The sequence below is a fragment of the Hemiscyllium ocellatum genome (genome assembly GCF_020745735.1).
Source record: "Hemiscyllium ocellatum isolate sHemOce1 chromosome 27 unlocalized genomic scaffold, sHemOce1.pat.X.cur. SUPER_27_unloc_24, whole genome shotgun sequence".
Classification (NCBI taxonomy): domain Eukaryota; kingdom Metazoa; phylum Chordata; class Chondrichthyes; order Orectolobiformes; family Hemiscylliidae; genus Hemiscyllium; species Hemiscyllium ocellatum.
Window position 1 is genome coordinate 471,683 of NW_026867492.1, and position 17,056 is coordinate 488,738.

The 17,056-nt window shown below is 46.8% G+C and overlaps 4 non-coding genes across 4 annotated transcripts; all 4 read left to right on the forward strand.

Moving 5' to 3' along the window:
• Positions 1-14,712: 14,712 nt before the first annotated feature.
• trnae-cuc (transfer RNA glutamic acid (anticodon CUC)) lies at positions 14,713-14,784 on the forward strand. Its single transcript has one exon. It is a non-coding gene; the product is annotated as a tRNA-Glu (tRNA).
• Positions 14,785-15,439: 655 nt separating this feature from the next.
• On the forward strand, positions 15,440-15,511 carry trnae-cuc (transfer RNA glutamic acid (anticodon CUC)). The gene has a single exon. It is a non-coding gene; the product is annotated as a tRNA-Glu (tRNA).
• Positions 15,512-16,166: 655 nt separating this feature from the next.
• On the forward strand, positions 16,167-16,238 carry trnae-cuc (transfer RNA glutamic acid (anticodon CUC)). Its single transcript has one exon. It is a non-coding gene; the product is annotated as a tRNA-Glu (tRNA).
• Positions 16,239-16,893: 655 nt separating this feature from the next.
• trnae-cuc (transfer RNA glutamic acid (anticodon CUC)) lies at positions 16,894-16,965 on the forward strand. The gene has a single exon. It is a non-coding gene; the product is annotated as a tRNA-Glu (tRNA).
• The last annotated feature ends 91 nt before the right edge of the window (positions 16,966-17,056 follow it).

Here is a 17,056-nt window from a genome sequence, read left to right on the forward strand (position 1 = left end):
GGTTAGACCACTTTGGGTTAATATTGAGTGCAATTCTGGTCTCCCTCCTATCAGAAGGATATTGTGAAATTTGAAAGGGTTCTGAAGCACCAATGGGTCCACAGAGTGGAAAAGGCCCTTCTGCTGCCCTGAGTGTGGGAAGGCCTTCAGTGATTCCTCTGCCCTGCTGACGCACCAGTTGTTTCCACACCGGGGAAGGCTGTTCTCCGGCCCTAAGTGCGAGATGGCCTTCAGCGGTTCTTCTCACCTGCTGAGACAACAGTGGGTCCACACTGAGGAGTGGCCGTTCTTCTGCCCCGAGTTCAGGAAGTGCTCTGCTCTTTCTTCCGACCTGCTGGCCCATTGCTGGGTCCACATGGGGGAGAGGTCGTTCAGTTGCCCTAAGTGCAGGAAGGCCTTCAGCAATTCCTCAGCCCTGCTGAGGCACCAGTCCGTCCACACCGGGGATAAGCTGTTCTCCAGCCCCGAATGTGGGAAGGGCTTTACCCGCTCCTCCACACAGCTGATGCACCAGCTGGTCCACACGGGGATGGGGGTGGGGTGGAGGGAGGAGGCCATTTTGCTGCCCTGAGTGCGGGAAGGCCTTCAGCAATTCCTCCTCCCTGCTGAAGCATCAGTGTGTCCACACTGGGGAGATGCCCTTCAGTTGGCCCGAGTGTGGGAAGAGATTCATGTTTCCTGCAACTTGCAGAAGCACCTGAGCGGGCACCAGTGCTCCCAGCAATCAGATCCTACCGGTGACGCTGCCTTGGGTCACCTCCCAGGACTGAACCTTCTGGCAGTTCTGACACTGGGTGCAGTGGGAGAGTAGGTGGGCTGTTTTTGTTTTCTGCTGGACTGCAATTGCCTCCCCCACACCCAACAACCACTAGGACTAGGTTAATTTAGGATATCAGGTCAGCATGGATAAGTTGGACGAAAGATCTGTTTCCATGTTGTACGTGTCTCTGACTACTGGTCCTGATGTAAGTTTAAAATAGACTCCAAGTAACTTGGAATTTTTCAATCTTGTTGAGCTCGCCTCCTGAAAAGTTTCAGATGAATGCCTCTGAGCGATACTGTTTAAACATGCTAAGTTAGACAAAATATCCCATCAACTGCTGCTGCAAATGTGTTGCTGGTCAAAGCACAGCAGGCCAGGCAGCATCTCAGGAATAGAGAATTCGACGTTTCGAGCATAAGCCCTTCATTCCTGATGAAGGGCTTATGCTCGAAACGTCGAATTCTCTATTCCTGAGATGCTGCCTGGCCTGCTGTGCTTTGACCAGCAACACATTTGCAGCTGTGATCTCCAGCATCTGCAGACCTCACTTTTTACTCGAAAATATCCCATCAAGTTCAACACAAACGCAGAATTGAAGAAGTCAGAAGTCAGAACACCAAGGGGACCAAAACTGGTCACAATATTCCAGGTGCAGCTTCATCCACGTACTGTATAACTGCAACATAACTTGCCAACATCTGTACTCAATTCCCTAACTGATGAAGGCCAGTGTGCTGAAACCTTTCTTCACTGCCTTGTGTACCGATGTTGTCAGAGATATAGGATCGACTTTAAACTGATCCACAATCCGGCTGCTGGGAGCACAGAAGCAGAGTAGTGCTGCGTGAGTGTGCTGGGCAGATAACCTTGAGGTCGATGGCTAAAAACCATGTGATGTCTCTGTAAGCTGCTTTCATTTGCAAAGGTGCTTTGTTCTGTATCTTGCCTTTGCATCTGTTTCCCAAAAGCTTCTTCAATGGAGGAGTGGCAGCTGGAGCCCAGGGGTTCAACAACCCCCCGGAACTGGAGGAAGGTCCAAGCACCAAGAAGCGGGGGGTAAGGCTGGAGGCTGGATTTGCTCAAGGCTTGCATTTTTTACTCATTTAAATGGTACCTACTGTATGGGGCTATGGTTTACATTAAAACTGGAGGGTCATATCAGAGTGTTTATATTTAGCAGTAGTAGTTGGTAAAATACATTCTCTGGAGGAGCACCTTCTATGATGCTGCATTTCTTGCCTTCTGCCCTTCCTCCATTTCTTATCTCCCATCTTGATTTTAGATTTGTTTGGTCAAATTTAATTTCATATTAATCAGACTTGGTATTCACTGTGTGCTATTAATTTGTTTGTTCGAATATTGTAAGTCAAAATTAATGGTGTAATTTCATTTCTGATGTCAGAGTTTGACATTGAATGTGCAGGTGTGAATACCAGTAAGTTGTGAAAATAAATCAAGAACTTGTGGTTTTTAACAAAAAGAGCAGTTCGCTGATATTCATGGCATTGTCTCATTTGGGAGTGATGATTCAAATCTGACCAACAAACCGTTTCATGCAGTCACACAATTTAATTAAAATTTTCTTTAATTTAATGAAAGAAAATAACTCTGGCAGGCTAAGATTTATGCAATCTATTCATAAGTTAATGGCCATTGCTAGCAATATGGTCTCATCCACATTGGGGACACTGGATGCCAACAAGCGTAACGTTTCAGGGAACAACTCTGGGACACTGACACTAAACGACCAACGGCCCTGTGGCTGAACACTTAAACTCTCCCTCCCATTCCACCAAGGACATTCAAGTCCTGGGCCTCCTCCACTGCTAAACTCTTGCTCCCCGATGCTTGTAGGAAAAACACCTCATCTTCTGCCTTCGGAACCTCCAACCACATGGGATCAATGTAGATTTCATCACTTTCCTCATTTCCTCACCCGTACCTTGTCTCAGATCCAACCTTCCAATTCGACACCAATCTCTTGACCTGTGAAACCTGTCCACCTTGCTTCTCACCTATTTGCTCCACCCTCATCTCTGACTTATCACCATCAATTGCTGCCTCCATCTATCTATTGCACTCCCAGCTACCTTCCCTCCAGCCCCACTTCCTTCCCATTTATCTCTCAGTCCCCTTGGGCCACCCTTTATTCCTGATCAAGAGCTTATGCTCTAAACCAAGACTGTGATGAAGCAACATCCTCAATAAATAGGAAATAGCTCCCATGTCAGATTTCATCCCCTCTTCTGTTTCCCAGTTCTTTCAGAAATAAGAAAATTATTTTTCTTCCACTAGAAAGTGGTCTTCCACTTTGCGCTGTCTGAAGTGTTATGCCACACCATTACTTCAGCCACCTTTTAAGAATCCTTTCAACCTGTTTTTCTAACAATTGTGGAGGTGACCAAAAGCAAGAATTTCACTCCTCCTTAATGCCCCATTTCTCCTCCTATGAGCCATTTTGTCATGTTGTCTATGTTACAAGCAGCCGAGTGCACTTGGTTTCTGAATTGAAATTGGCCATTGAAGTGAACAGGATTAATATTTATCGATGGCTAACTGTGTTTGCACTAACTGTTATTATCCACCAATACCATGTCTTTTGTTCCACCAAAACTGGAAATAATGATCTGTGTTTATATTGCAGTTGGGTGTAGAAAATCATCCCAGCGATCTTCACGTTATTATAGTTTACTGAGGCCATAACAGCATTGCGCGGCAGTTTGATGTGACTAAACCTTGCATGGAAAGAATGTAGATTGATGAGAAGTCAAAATGGCAGAGTCTCGAGCCACAATCGATCTGTCTGGCTTGATTATATGAGTGGCGGCTCTTCAAGAGCAACTTCCACTCCATCACTTCAACCAGCAAGAGGAGATAAGTGTGAACACAACATTCCAACTGTGACAAATACGCATTGCTTCGATGTTATTGATCAAAATCCTGGAACTCGCTCCTGAACCTTCATTATAGACCACATCATATTTGTGAAGCAATTTAAGAGGCAGCTCATCACCACTTTTTCAAGGACAGTTTGGGAAGACTTGCTGGCCTAGCCAATGATATTCACATGATATTGGAGACAGTCTAACCGTATGGATACATGATTGGCTAACCAATGATGCAGCAGGGATAAGAGGCATGTTCAGGATCGCAACTTGTAACTAGCAATGTGGCACAGGGATCAGTGTTTTACAATTATTATTTACAAAAATTATTTACAATATGTATATGAATTACTTGGATAAGTGAAGTGAATATACTATTGCCAAGACTGCAGTAGAGACAGTTGATGGGAATGCAGGTGGTGAGGATGACATGGAGAGGGATATCGACAGGTTAAGCAAAAGGTTTGGGCCTTTTAACTAAGGGAAGATATACTGGCATTGGAGGCAGACTAGAGAAGGTTGACCAGGACGATATCAGGAATGGAAATAATGTCTTATAAGGAGAAATGAATAGATTGGGCTCGTGATTATTAGAAGTTAGAAGATTTCGAGGTAACATTATTGTCACAAACAAGATTCTGAGGAGACGCGACAGGCTAGATGTGGGAAAGGTTACCCTTGTGGGTGAGTTTAGAACCTGAGGGAATAACTTGCAAATAAGGGATTGTATGTTTAGGACAGTTGTTGAACCTGGATTGTTAAGTGCATTCAAAACTAACATTTTTTTTAATCAGAAAGGGAATTGAGGATTATGGGGAAACAGCAGGAAAGTGAAGTTGATGTTTCCCAGAATAATAGTGGGAGACAAAGTGCGACATCCCATGAATAAATAAAGGAAAATATTCAGGAGAACACTTTCATTTAAGGGAAGATTGGGATCCAGTGATAATGATTGAGCAACCTAGAGATCAAGGTCTTCTGAGAACACAAATTGAAATCGTATCATGGCTTCTGGTAGAATTTATGTTCAACTAATTAAAAGATCTGGAAGTGAGAGTTTCTCTCGGTCTGGGCAAACAGGAAACAGTTATTCACTAAAATAATGAATTGCAGATGTTGGAGATCAGCAACAAAAGGCAAAATTGCTTGGGAAACTCAGCAGGTTTGGCAGAATCTTTGGAGAGATGTTTTGAATCCAGTCAAGTTTTGAAGGACCACTGGACTCAAAGCAGTAACACTGTTGTCTCTTCATAGATGCTACCAGAACTGTTGTGTTTCTCCAGAAACTTTCTTTTTTAAGGCAGGAAACCTACCATTCATGAACCCTGCATGCATGTATGCATGTGCGTGCACACACACACACACATACCCCTTGTGACTCCAGACCGACTATAATGTGGTTGACTCTCAACTGCCTTCTAGCATGTAGTCACAATTACTCTGTCCAAGGGCCATGAGGGTTAATGAGCAAATGTTGGATGTGCTCACAATTATCACATCCCACAAAATATTTTCTCATAACTGAAGAAAAACATAGATTCATGAAGGACAGCCAAAACAAACTGCTATGTGAAAGTCATGCCCAACTAACCTGATTTGCTTGTAGTTATATTTTTTTAAATCCTCTTCAGAGAGGACATTGATTACACCACTGTTGGAATACTGCATGCAATTCTGGGCTCTCTGCTACAGGAAGGACGTTGTGAAACTTGAAAGGATTCAGAAAACGTTTACAAGGATGCTGACAGGGTTGGAGGGTTTGAGCTACAGGAAGAGGCTGAATCGACTGGGGTCATTTTCCCAGAATTTTTGTAGGATGAGGGGTGACTTTATAGATGTTTATAAAATCATGAGGGCATGGATAGGGTAAATTGAAAAGGTCTTTTCCCTGGGGAGGGCGAGTCCAGAACTAGATTGCATAAGTTTAAAGTTATTGGCAAATGGAGTTTAATATAGCTAAGTATGAGGTCTTACATTTTGTATAGTCAAACCAAGGTCGGATTTACATGGTGAATGGTAGGACCTTGAGTGTCGTTGAACAGAGAGATTTTGAAGTTCAGGTTTTGGCACACTGGACTTCATCAGTGATGGCATTCAGTATAAGATACCAAATTAGAGGAGATACATGCACCAAATATTAACGTCTACCAACAAGCACCAAATCTTTTTCATATGCAGCATTTTGAACCAAGAGATCTCGTGTTACGGGTTTTTAGTTCCTAGAAAATGAAGTCGTGGGTAGACAGGGTGGTGTAGAAGGCTTTTGGCATGCTTGTTTTCATTGGTCAGAACATTGAGCACAGGAGTTGGGACATCTTGTTGCAGCTGTCACACATGCCACACAACAACGAATCGCATGGCCCTGTCCCCCCTCTGACTGGTTGTCACTTTGAATATCTGGGGGAAGATTAGACCCACACTCCTGTGTTTGGCTCATATGTACTTATCCAAATAATTTTAAACATTGTAACATTACCTGCATCCACCACTTCCTCTGACAGTTCATTCCATACCTTCAATGTAAAAGAGGTTCCCCTGCCCTAGTCCATTTTAAATCTTCTCCCTCTCATCTTAAAAATATACTCCAAAATTTTGAACTCCCTGGTTATTCAACTTATCTTTGTCCCTTATGATGTAACAAACCTCCATAACCTCCACCCACAACCTTCTACACTCCAGTGAAAAAAAGTCCCAGCCTATGCCGTCTATAAATCATTCTGGCAACATCATAGTTAAAAAAGGTGAGCTTTAAGAATTGACTGAAAGGGCAGTGAAGATTCAACCAGCTGACAGCGGATCTGAGATCACATGTAGATCAGATCAGATCAGGTTTGGACAGCAGGAAACCAGATAAGATTTTTACAACAAACCACAACGGTTTCATCATTAGACTTTTAATTCCAGATTTCTATTGAATTCAGATTCCACCATGTGCCGTGGCAGGTTATGAACCCAGGTCCCCAGAACATTACTTGGGTGAATAGTCTGCTGACAATAAAGTCGGCCATTGCCTCCCCTGAACACATTGGCATATTGTGTTATTGTGTTTAGAGGAAACAGAGGAGCAAGAGGTTTCAGCAGCTGCTAAGTTGTTGATATTACACAAGGGAACATCAGCGCTCTCAGTAATGGCACATACTGAAGCCAGGACACTGTATCAGAGTTGAGGGCTCGGGAACCATAAGCAATAGGAATAGGAAAATGCCATTCAACCCCTTGAGCCGACTTCTCCATTCAATAGAATTGTGGCTGATCTGACATTCCCCACATACACTCTCCTGCCCTTTTCCTGTAACTATTCATCCCCCAACTGATCATGAATCTATCGATCCTAGTTTTAAATGTAACATGAAGGCTGTCAACAGAGTTACTGGGATGGAGGAAGGGTGGCCTCAGGTCGAACTTGGGGACGAACACAATGCCTTCACACTTCACAATATATAACTAAGGGAATTTTTATAGTTTATAGTTAAAAATTCCTGAAGAAGGGCTCATGCCCGAAACGTCGATTCTCCTGCTCCTTGGATGCTGCCTGACCTGCTGCGCTTTTCCAGCAACACATTTTCAACTCTGATCTCCAACACCTGCAGTCCTCACTTTCTCCTCGTAAATTACAGAAGAAACCTAGCACAAAATACCAAAATGTGGAGCAAAAGCTTCCATCAACACCCTCTGTCTTCTACCTTCTAGCAAGTTCTGTATCCAAATGGCTAGTTGTCCCTGCATTCCATGCGATTAAACCTTGCTCACCAGTCTCCCATGAGGACCCTTGATGAACGCCTTCCTGAAGTCCATATAGATCACGTCCATCGCTCTGCCCTCATTAGTCCACATTGTACTTCTTCAAAAACTCAATCATGTTCGTGAGACATGATTTCCCAAGCATAAAGCCATGCTGGCTATCCCTAATCAATTTTTGCCTTTCCAAATACATGTAAATCCTATCTCTCAGGATTCTCTCCAAAACCTTGCCCTTCACGGATGTCTGGCTCACTGGTCTATAGTTCCCTGGCTTTTCCTTACCACCTTTCTTAAATAGTGGCACCATGTTAGCCAACCTCTAGCCTTCCGGCACCTCACCTGTGACTATTGATGATACAAATGTCTCAGTGAGAGGCCCAGCAATCACTTCCCCAGTTTCCCACCGAGTTTTAGTGTACTCCTGATCAGGTCCTTAGGATTTATCCACTTCTATGCTTTTCAAGATATGCAGCAATTTCTCATCTGTAATATGGACATTTTTTCAACATGTCACCATCTACTTTCTCACATTCTATATCTTCCATGCCCTTGTCCATAGCAAACACTGATGCACAATATCCGTTCAGCATCCACCGCCCCCCACCCCCATCTCCTGCAGCTCCACACAAAGGCCGTGTGTGGAGGGGCCCTATTCTCTCTCTTGTTATCCTTTTGTCCTCAACGTATATATAAAAAAAATCCTTTGGGTTACCCTTAACTCTATTTTCCAAAGCTATCTCATGTCCCCTTTTTGCCCTCATGATTTCCCTCTTATGTATGCTCGTACTGCCTTCATACTCTAAGGATTCACTCTATCGCTCTGTCGATACCTGATACATGCATCCTTCTTTATCTTAACCAAAATCTCAATTTCTCTAGTCATCCAGCATTCCCTACACCTACCAGCCTTTCCTTTCACCCTAACAGGAACATACTGTGTCTGGACTCTTGTTATCTCATATTTGAAGGCTTCCCATTTTCCAGCAGTCCTTTAACCTGCGAACAACTGCCCCCAATCAGCTTTTGAAAGATCTTGTCTAATACCTGAGTCTTCATCCAATTTAGAACTTCAACTTTTAGATCGGATATATTATTTTCGATCACGATTCTAATGTTAATAGAATTATGGTTGCTGACACTTAGGTTTTGCACCCTCGCCAGTCTGTACATCCACATTTAGAATTAGAAAATTTCCTTGTACAGACTCAACAAATTCCTCGATTTGGCGGATAATTAAATGGGCAGGAGTTATACCTGGGGTCAAATCTTCCTTCATTCCCATCAACCCAACCCCATTCCCACCCCAATAGTCCAACGGTACTTTCCCCTGCAACCGCCGAATGTGTGACACCAGCCCATTCACCTGCACCCTCCTCACTCTCCAAAGGCCCAAACTTACCTTCCAGGTGAAGTGGCACTTTACCTGCACTTCCCACAACCCAGTCTACTGCATTTGCTGCTCACCTTGTGGTCTCATCTACAATGGGGAAAACGAAGCATAAACTGGGTGACTGCTGCACAGAACATCTACGTTCTGCCCGCAAAAAAGACCCTGAGATTCCAGTTGCCTGCCAATTCCACACCCCACCCTATTCCCTGGCCGACATCTCTGTCTCAGGTTTTCTGTAGTGTCCCAGCGAAGCTCAGCACCAGCAGAACGAAGAGCACCGAATATTACACTTGGAGACAATCCATCCCTCCGGTCCCAATATCGAATTCAGTAATTCTAGGGCCTGAACTCCATAGTGTCTCGTCCCTTCCATACAAACCAAGCCTTGTTATCACATAGTCTGTCATTACACACTACATATTCTTAGCCACGAACAGTCTCCATTCACCCTCCCACGCGGATCGTTATCAACTCCCTTTCCTGTTCAACAGTTCTTCCCTCGCTTTAGGGTCTGTCCTAATTTATGATTTACTGCATCCGCCTTCCTCCCACAATATCTCCTGCATATAAACTAACGTTTTCCCAATCACCATCAATTCTATGGAAGGGTCACCGGCAACTACTGTTTTTTTTTTGTTTCTGATCTACAGCATCCACAGTTCTTTCAGCTTTTTATTGAGGTGGAGTTGGAAATTGTTTCGAGAGACAGAATGAGAGGGAGGAGAGACAGAACAGACATGAACTGTTGATCTCCGTTGTTACTCATAACATAAAATCATTGTAGTGCGATCAATTCCCTTAAGCATGAATAGAGTTCCTGAGCTGTCTGTGAGCTTGTGGCACAATGGTAGCGCGTCTAACTCCAGACCAGAAAATTGCGTGTTCAAATCGCATCAAGCTGATTGAAGCTGAAAATGTGTTGCTGGTTAAAGCACAGCAGGTTAGGCAGCATCCAAGGAACAGGAAATTCGACGTTTCGGGCCAGAGCCCTTCATCAGGAATGAGGAGAGTGTGCCAGGCAGGCTAAGATAAAAGGTAGGGAGGAGGGACTTGGGGGAGGGGCGATGGAGATGTGATAGGTGGAAGGAGGTCAAGGTGAGGGGGATAGGCCGGAGTGGGGTGGGGGCGGAGAGGTCAGGAAGAAGATTGCAGGTTAGGAGGGCGGTGCTGAGTTGAGGGAACCGATTGAGACAATGTTGGGGGAGGGGAAATGAGGAAACTGAAGAAATCTGAGTTCATTCCTTGTGGTTGGAGGGTTCCCAGGCGGAAGATGAGGCGCTCTTCCTCCAACCGTCGTGTTGTTATGTTCTGGCGATGGAGGAGTCCAAGGACCTGCATGCCCTCGGTGGAGTGGGAGGGAGAGTTAAAGTGTTGAGCCACGGGGTGGTTGAGTTGGTTGGTCCGGGCGTCCCAGAGGTGTTCCCTGAAGCCTTCCACAAGTAGGCGGAATATAGAGGAGGCCACATCGGGTGCAGTGGACGCAATAGATGATGTGTGTGGAGGTACAGGTGAACTTGTGGAGGATATGGAAGGATCCCTTGGGGCCTTGGAGAGAAGTAAGGGAGGAGGTGTGGGCGCAAGCTTTGCATTTCCTGCGGATGCAGGGGAAGGTGCCGGAAGTGGAGGTTGGGCTGGTGGGGGATGTGGACCTGACGAGGGAGTCGCGAAGGCAGTGGTCTTTGTGGAACGCTGATAGGGGAGGGGAGGGAAATATATCCCTGGTGGTGGGGTCCGTTTGGAGGTGGCGGAAATGACAGCGGATGCTACACTGTATACGGAGGTTGGTGGGGTGGTAGGTGAGAGACAGTGGGGTTCTGTCTTGGTGGCGGTTGAAGGGGCGGGGCTCAAGGGCGGAGGAGCGGGAAGTGGAGGAGATGCGGTGGAGGGCATCGTCGATCAGGTCTGTGGGGAATCTGCGGTCCTTGAAGAAGGAGGCCACCTGGGCTGTACGGTATTGGAACTTGTCCTCCTGGGAGCAGATGCAGCGGAGACGAAGGAATTGGGAATATGGGATGGCGTTTTTACAGGGGGCAGGGTGGGAGGAGGTGTAGACCAGGTAGCTGTGGGAGTCAGTCGGTTTATAGTAGATATCTGTGTTGAGTCGGTCGCCCGAGATAGAAATGGAAAGGTCTAGGAAGGGGAGGGAGGAGTCTGAGACAGTCCAGGTGAATTTGAGGTCGGGATGGAAGGTGTTGGTAAAGTTGATGAACTGTTCAACCTCCTCGTGGGAGCACGAGGCAGCGCCGATACAGTCATCGATATAACGGAGGAAAAGGTGGGGTGTGGTGCCAGTGTAGTTGTGGAAGATGGGTGACTGTCTGTGAGGAGTTTGCACATTCTCCCAGTGTCTGCGTGGGCTTTCTCTGGGTGGTCCTGTCCAAAGATATGCAGGTCTGAGGTTTGATGAAGGCCTTCCTGCACTTAGAGCAACTGAACAACCTCTCCCCCATGTGGACCCACCAGTGGGCCAGCAGGTCAGAAGAAAGAGCAAAGCCCTTCCTGCACTCGGGGCAGAAGAACGGCCTCTCCTGGGTGTGGACCCACTGGTGTCTCAGCAGGTGGGAAGAACTGCTGAAAGCCATCTCACACTCAGGGCATGAGAACAGCCGTCCCGGGTGTGGACCAACTGGTGTGTCCGCATGGCAGAGGAATCACTAAAGGCCTTCCCGCAATCAGGGCAGTAGAAGGGCCTCTCCTCTCTGTGGACACATTGGTGCTTCAGAACCCTTTCTAATTTCACAATATCCTTTTGATAGGAGGGAATCCAGAATTGCACACAATATTCCAAAAGTATTCCACAATATTCCAGTGTCCTGTCCAGCCACAACGTAACTTCCCAACTCCAATACTCAAGTCAGAAGATTGCGGAAGTTTTTAAAACTCACAAAATCAAACATGAAAAAATGGTAGGACAAACCGAATTTTTGAAGTCAACTTGGAAGCATCATTGAGAAATCGGCGGACTGGATTTATTAGGTACCTGTTCTGCTTAAATACATTATATACATCTTTCTCATCGGCTCTTCGTTGTTCACAAAACCCCCACTATTCCTGTAGACAACGAAGTCATAAAAATCAAGGCCAATGGCTCTGCAATCTCCTCCCTTGCTTCCCAGAGAATCCTAGGATATATGCCATCAGGCCCAGGGGACTTAACTATTTTCACCCTTCCCAGAATTTCCAATACCTCTTCCCTACATACCTCAAAGCCATCCATTAAAATTAATTGTGACTCAATATTCACATCGGCAACAATGTCCTGTTCCTGAGTGAATACTGATGGAAAGTATTCATTCAGTGTCTCCCCAATCTCTTCGGCCTCCATGCGCAACTTCCCACTACTATCCTTGACTGGACCTATTCCTACCCGAGTCATTCTTTTATTCCTGACATACCTATAGAAAGCCTTTGGGTTTTCCCTAAACCTACCAACCAGGGACTTTTCATGTCCCCTCCTTGCTGCTCTTAGCTCTCTCTTTAGATCCTCCCTGGCTACCTTATAACTCTCAATCGCCCCAATTGAACCTTTCACGCCTCATCTTGACATAGGCCGCCCTCTTCGCTTTAACAAGGGATTCCAATTCATTATTAAACCACGGGTCCCTCACACGACCCTTTCCACCCCGCCTGACAGGTACATACTTATCAAGGACACTCAATAGTTGCTCCTTGAACAAGCTCCACATATCGATTGTGCCCTTCCCTTGAAGCCTACTTTTTCAAGCCACGCATCTTAAGTCATGCCTCACCGCATCATAATTCCCTGCCCCCCGCTATAACTCTTGCCCTACAGTGCACACGTAACCTTCTTCATCACCAGAGTAAAAGTCACCGAATTGTGGTCACTGTCCCCAAATTGCTCACCTACCTTCAATTCTAATACCTGGCCTGATTCGTTACCCAGAACCAAATCCAGTGCGGCCTCACCTCTTGTTGGCCTGTCAACATATTGTGTCAGGAAACCCTCCTGCACACATTAGACAAACACCGACCCATCTAAAGTACTCGAGCTATAGCTTTCCTAGTCAATATCTGGAAAGTTAAAGTCCACCATAACAACCACCCTATTACTTTCACTCTTCTCCTGAATCACCCTCACAATCCTTTCTTCTACGTCTCTAGGGCTATTAGGCCTGCAGAAAACTCCTAACAGGGTGACCTCACTTTTCCGATTTCTAACCTCAGCCCAAACTACCTCAGATGGCGAGTTTTCATCCATCGTCTTTCCACCGCTGTAATACTATCCTTGACAAGCAGTGCCACACCTTCCCCTCTTTTACCCCCACCTCTGACCCTACTAAAACATTTAAACACTGGAACCTGCAACAGCCAATTCTGTCCCTGTTCTACCCATGTCTCCGTAATAGCCACAACATCGAAATCCCGGGTCCCAACCCACGCTGCAAGTTCACCTATCTTATTTCGTATACTTCTCGCATTGAAGTATATACACTTCAAGTCACGTTCCTGTTTAGAGGCATCCTCCTTCGAGATTGATGCCATGTTCCTAACCTCCCTACACTCAAGGTCCTGCACCCTAAAGCTACAGTCTAGGTTCCCATGCCCCTGCAGAGTTAGTTTAACCCCCCACCCCAAAGAGCACTAGCAAACGTCCCACCAAGGATACTGGTGCCCCTCAGGTTAAGGTGTAGACCATCCTGTTTATAGAGGTCCCACCTTCCCCAGAAAGAACCCCAGTTATCCAGATACCGGAATCCCTCCCTCCTGCACCATCCCTGTAGCTACGCATTTATCTGTTCTCTCTCACTATTCCTCAACTCGCGATCAAGTGGCATGGGTAACAAACCAGAGACAACAACTCTGTTTGTTCTAACTCTGCGCTTCCAACCTAACTCCCTGAAAGTATGCATAACATCCTCATCCCTCTTCCTATCTATGTCGTTGGTGCCAATGTGGACCATGACTTCGGGCTGCTCTCCGACCCCCTTAAGGAGCCGGAAAACACGATCAGAGACATCACGCACCTGGAGGCAACATACCAATCGTGAGTCTCTCTCGTCCCCACAAAACCACATGTCTGTGCCCCAAACTATCGAGTCCTCAATAACTATTGCTCTGCTCTTTTCCAACCTTCCCTTCTGAGCATTGGGAACAGGCTCCGTGCCAGAGGCCTGAACCCCACTGCTTACCCCTGGTAAGTCGTCCCCCACTACAAGTATCCAAAATGATACACTTGTTCTTCAGGGGAACGACCGCAAGGGGTCGCTGCACTGGCTGCTATCTCCAAGTACCCCTCACTATCACCCATCTGTCTGCAATCTTTGGAGTTGCTACTTCCCTAAAGCTCCGATCCATGACCCCCTCTGCCTCCTGAATGATTCTAATTTCATCCAACTCCAGCTCCCGTTCCCGAAGACGGTCTTGGAGGAGCTGGAGATGGGTGCACTTCCTGCAAGTGTAATCTGCAGGGACGACCATGGCATCCCTCAGCTCAAACATGTTGCAAGAGGAACATTGCACTGTCTTCGCTGCCATCCCTCTAAAAGTAACCTTTAAAAAAAACTAGGTCTGAAGAATAGAACAAGCAAAATGCAGCACTAACCTGCTTACCATAACGGATCTTATTATAAGGTTAGAGGAGGAGGGCGGGTGGGAGGGACTACCCCTGTAGTGCCTCGGGTTACTCTCCTGCGCGCATTTATAGGAAGAAAGACCTACCCAGGTTAGCTTGCGCTACACCAGCTTCCGGGTCCACTCCGCGCTTTTTTGCAATAAAGGCGCGCAGGAGAGTCCCGCAGATGTGACTTGACTCTAAGTCTCCCCAATGTTCACGAGATCGCATCGGGAGCAATGGACACAAAAAAGTTACCTTGATGGATGCACCGGTGAAAGTCTTCTTACTGCTGCAGCCCAGGTTCGATTCCCGGGCAGCGAGGCCATTTTCAGCAGAGCTACAAGGATGGCTTTATGTCTCCCTGGTGGTCTAGTGGTTAGGATTTGGCGCTCTCACCGCCGCGGCCCGGGTTCGATTCCCGGTCAGGGAAGCTGTTTTTAGCTGGCCTACGGGCTGTCCATTCTTCTGAAATGCGCTTTACAGTTGTTTATTGATCTTCACCGTACCTGGGTGCTGCAGTGTGATGTAGCTCGTTCAAATCGCATCCTGATGCAGATTTGTTTGTATGTGTTGGGATGATTGCTCCTGCAGCTACAAACGAGTGAACAGTCTTCACTCTCTCGACGGAGCAGGTCGGGGCTGCTTGGCAGTGTCTGTTTGCAGACGCGGTTACGTGTGTTTTACAGTTTAAATTTAATTTTTCTTGTATCCATCAATGTAAGTTTCTGTGTCCATTGCTCCCGATGCGATCTCTATAACATTGGGGAGACAGGAGAGTCAAGTCACATCTCCGGGACTCTCCTGCGCGCATTTATAGGAAGAAAGACCTACCCAGGTTAGCTTGCGCTACACCAGCTTCCGGGTCCACTCCGCGCTTTTTTGCAATAAAGGCGCGCAGGAGAGTCCCGCAGATGTGACTTGACTCTAAGTCTCCCCAATGTTCACGAGATCGCATCGGGAGCAATGGACACAAAAAAGTTACCTTGATGGATGCACCGGTGAAAGTCTTCTTACTGCTGCAGCCCAGGTTCGATTCCCGGGCAGCGAGGCCATTTTCAGCAGAGCTACAAGGATGGCTTTATGTCTCCCTGGTGGTCTAGTGGTTAGGATTTGGCGCTCTCACCGCCGCGGCCCGGGTTCGATTCCCGGTCAGGGAAGCTGTTTTTAGCTGGCCTACGGGCTGTCCATTCTTCTGAAATGCGCTTTACAGTTGTTTATTGATCTTCACCGTACCTGGGTGCTGCAGTGTGATGTAGCTCGTTCAAATCGCATCCTGATGCAGATTTGTTTGTATGTGTTGGGATGATTGCTCCTGCAGCTACAAACGAGTGAACAGTCTTCACTCTCTCGACGGAGCAGGTCGGGGCTGCTTGGCAGTGTCTGTTTGCAGACGCGGTTACGTGTGTTTTACAGTTTAAATTTAATTTTTCTTGTATCCATCAATGTAAGTTTCTGTGTCCATTGCTCCCGATGCGATCTCTATAACATTGGGGAGACAGGAGAGTCAAGTCACATCTCCGGGACTCTCCTGCGCGCATTTATAGGAAGAAAGACCTACCCAGGTTAGCTTGCGCTACACCAGCTTCCGGGTCCACTCCGCGCTTTTTTGCAATAAAGGCGCGCAGGAGAGTCCCGCAGATGTGACTTGACTCTAAGTCTCCCCAATGTTCACGAGATCGCATCGGGAGCAATGGACACAAAAAAGTTACCTTGATGGATGCACCGGTGAAAGTCTTCTTACTGCTGCAGCCCAGGTTCGATTCCCGGGCAGCGAGGCCATTTTCAGCAGAGCTACAAGGATGGCTTTATGTCTCCCTGGTGGTCTAGTGGTTAGGATTTGGCGCTCTCACCGCCGCGGCCCGGGTTCGATTCCCGGTCAGGGAAGCTGTTTTTAGCTGGCCTACGGGCTGTCCATTCTTCTGAAATGCGCTTTACAGTTGTTTATTGATCTTCACCGTACCTGGGTGCTGCAGTGTGATGTAGCTCGTTCAAATCGCATCCTGATGCAGATTTGTTTGTATGTGTTGGGATGATTGCTCCTGCAGCTACAAACGAGTGAACAGTCTTCACTCTCTCGACGGAGCAGGTCGGGGCTGCTTGGCAGTGTCTGTTTGCAGACGCGGTTACGTGTGTTTTACAGTTTAAATTTAATTTTTCTTGTATCCATCAATGTAAGTTTCTGTGTCCATTGCTCCCGATGCGATCTCTATAACATTGGGGAGACAGGAGAGTCAAGTCACATCTCCGGGACTCTCCTGCGCGCATTTATAGGAAGAAAGACCTACCCAGGTTAGCTTGCGCTACACCAGCTTCCGGGTCCACTCCGCGCTTTTTTGCAATAAAGGCGCGCAGGAGAGTCCCGCAGATGTGACTTGACTCTAAGTCTCCCCAATGTTCACGAGATCGCATCGGGAGCAATGGACACAAAAAAGTTACCTTGATGGATGCACCGGTGAAAGTCTTCTTACTGCTGCAGCCCAGGTTCGATTCCCGGGCAGCGAGGCCATTTTCAGCAGAGCTACAAGGATGGCTTTATGTCTCCCTGGTGGTCTAGTGGTTAGGATTTGGCGCTCTCACCGCCGCGGCCCGGGTTCGATTCCCGGTCAGGGAAGCTGTTTTTAGCTGGCCTACGGGCTGTCCATTCTTCTGAAATGCGCTTTACAGTTGTTTATTGATCTTCACCGTACCTGGGTGCTGCAGTG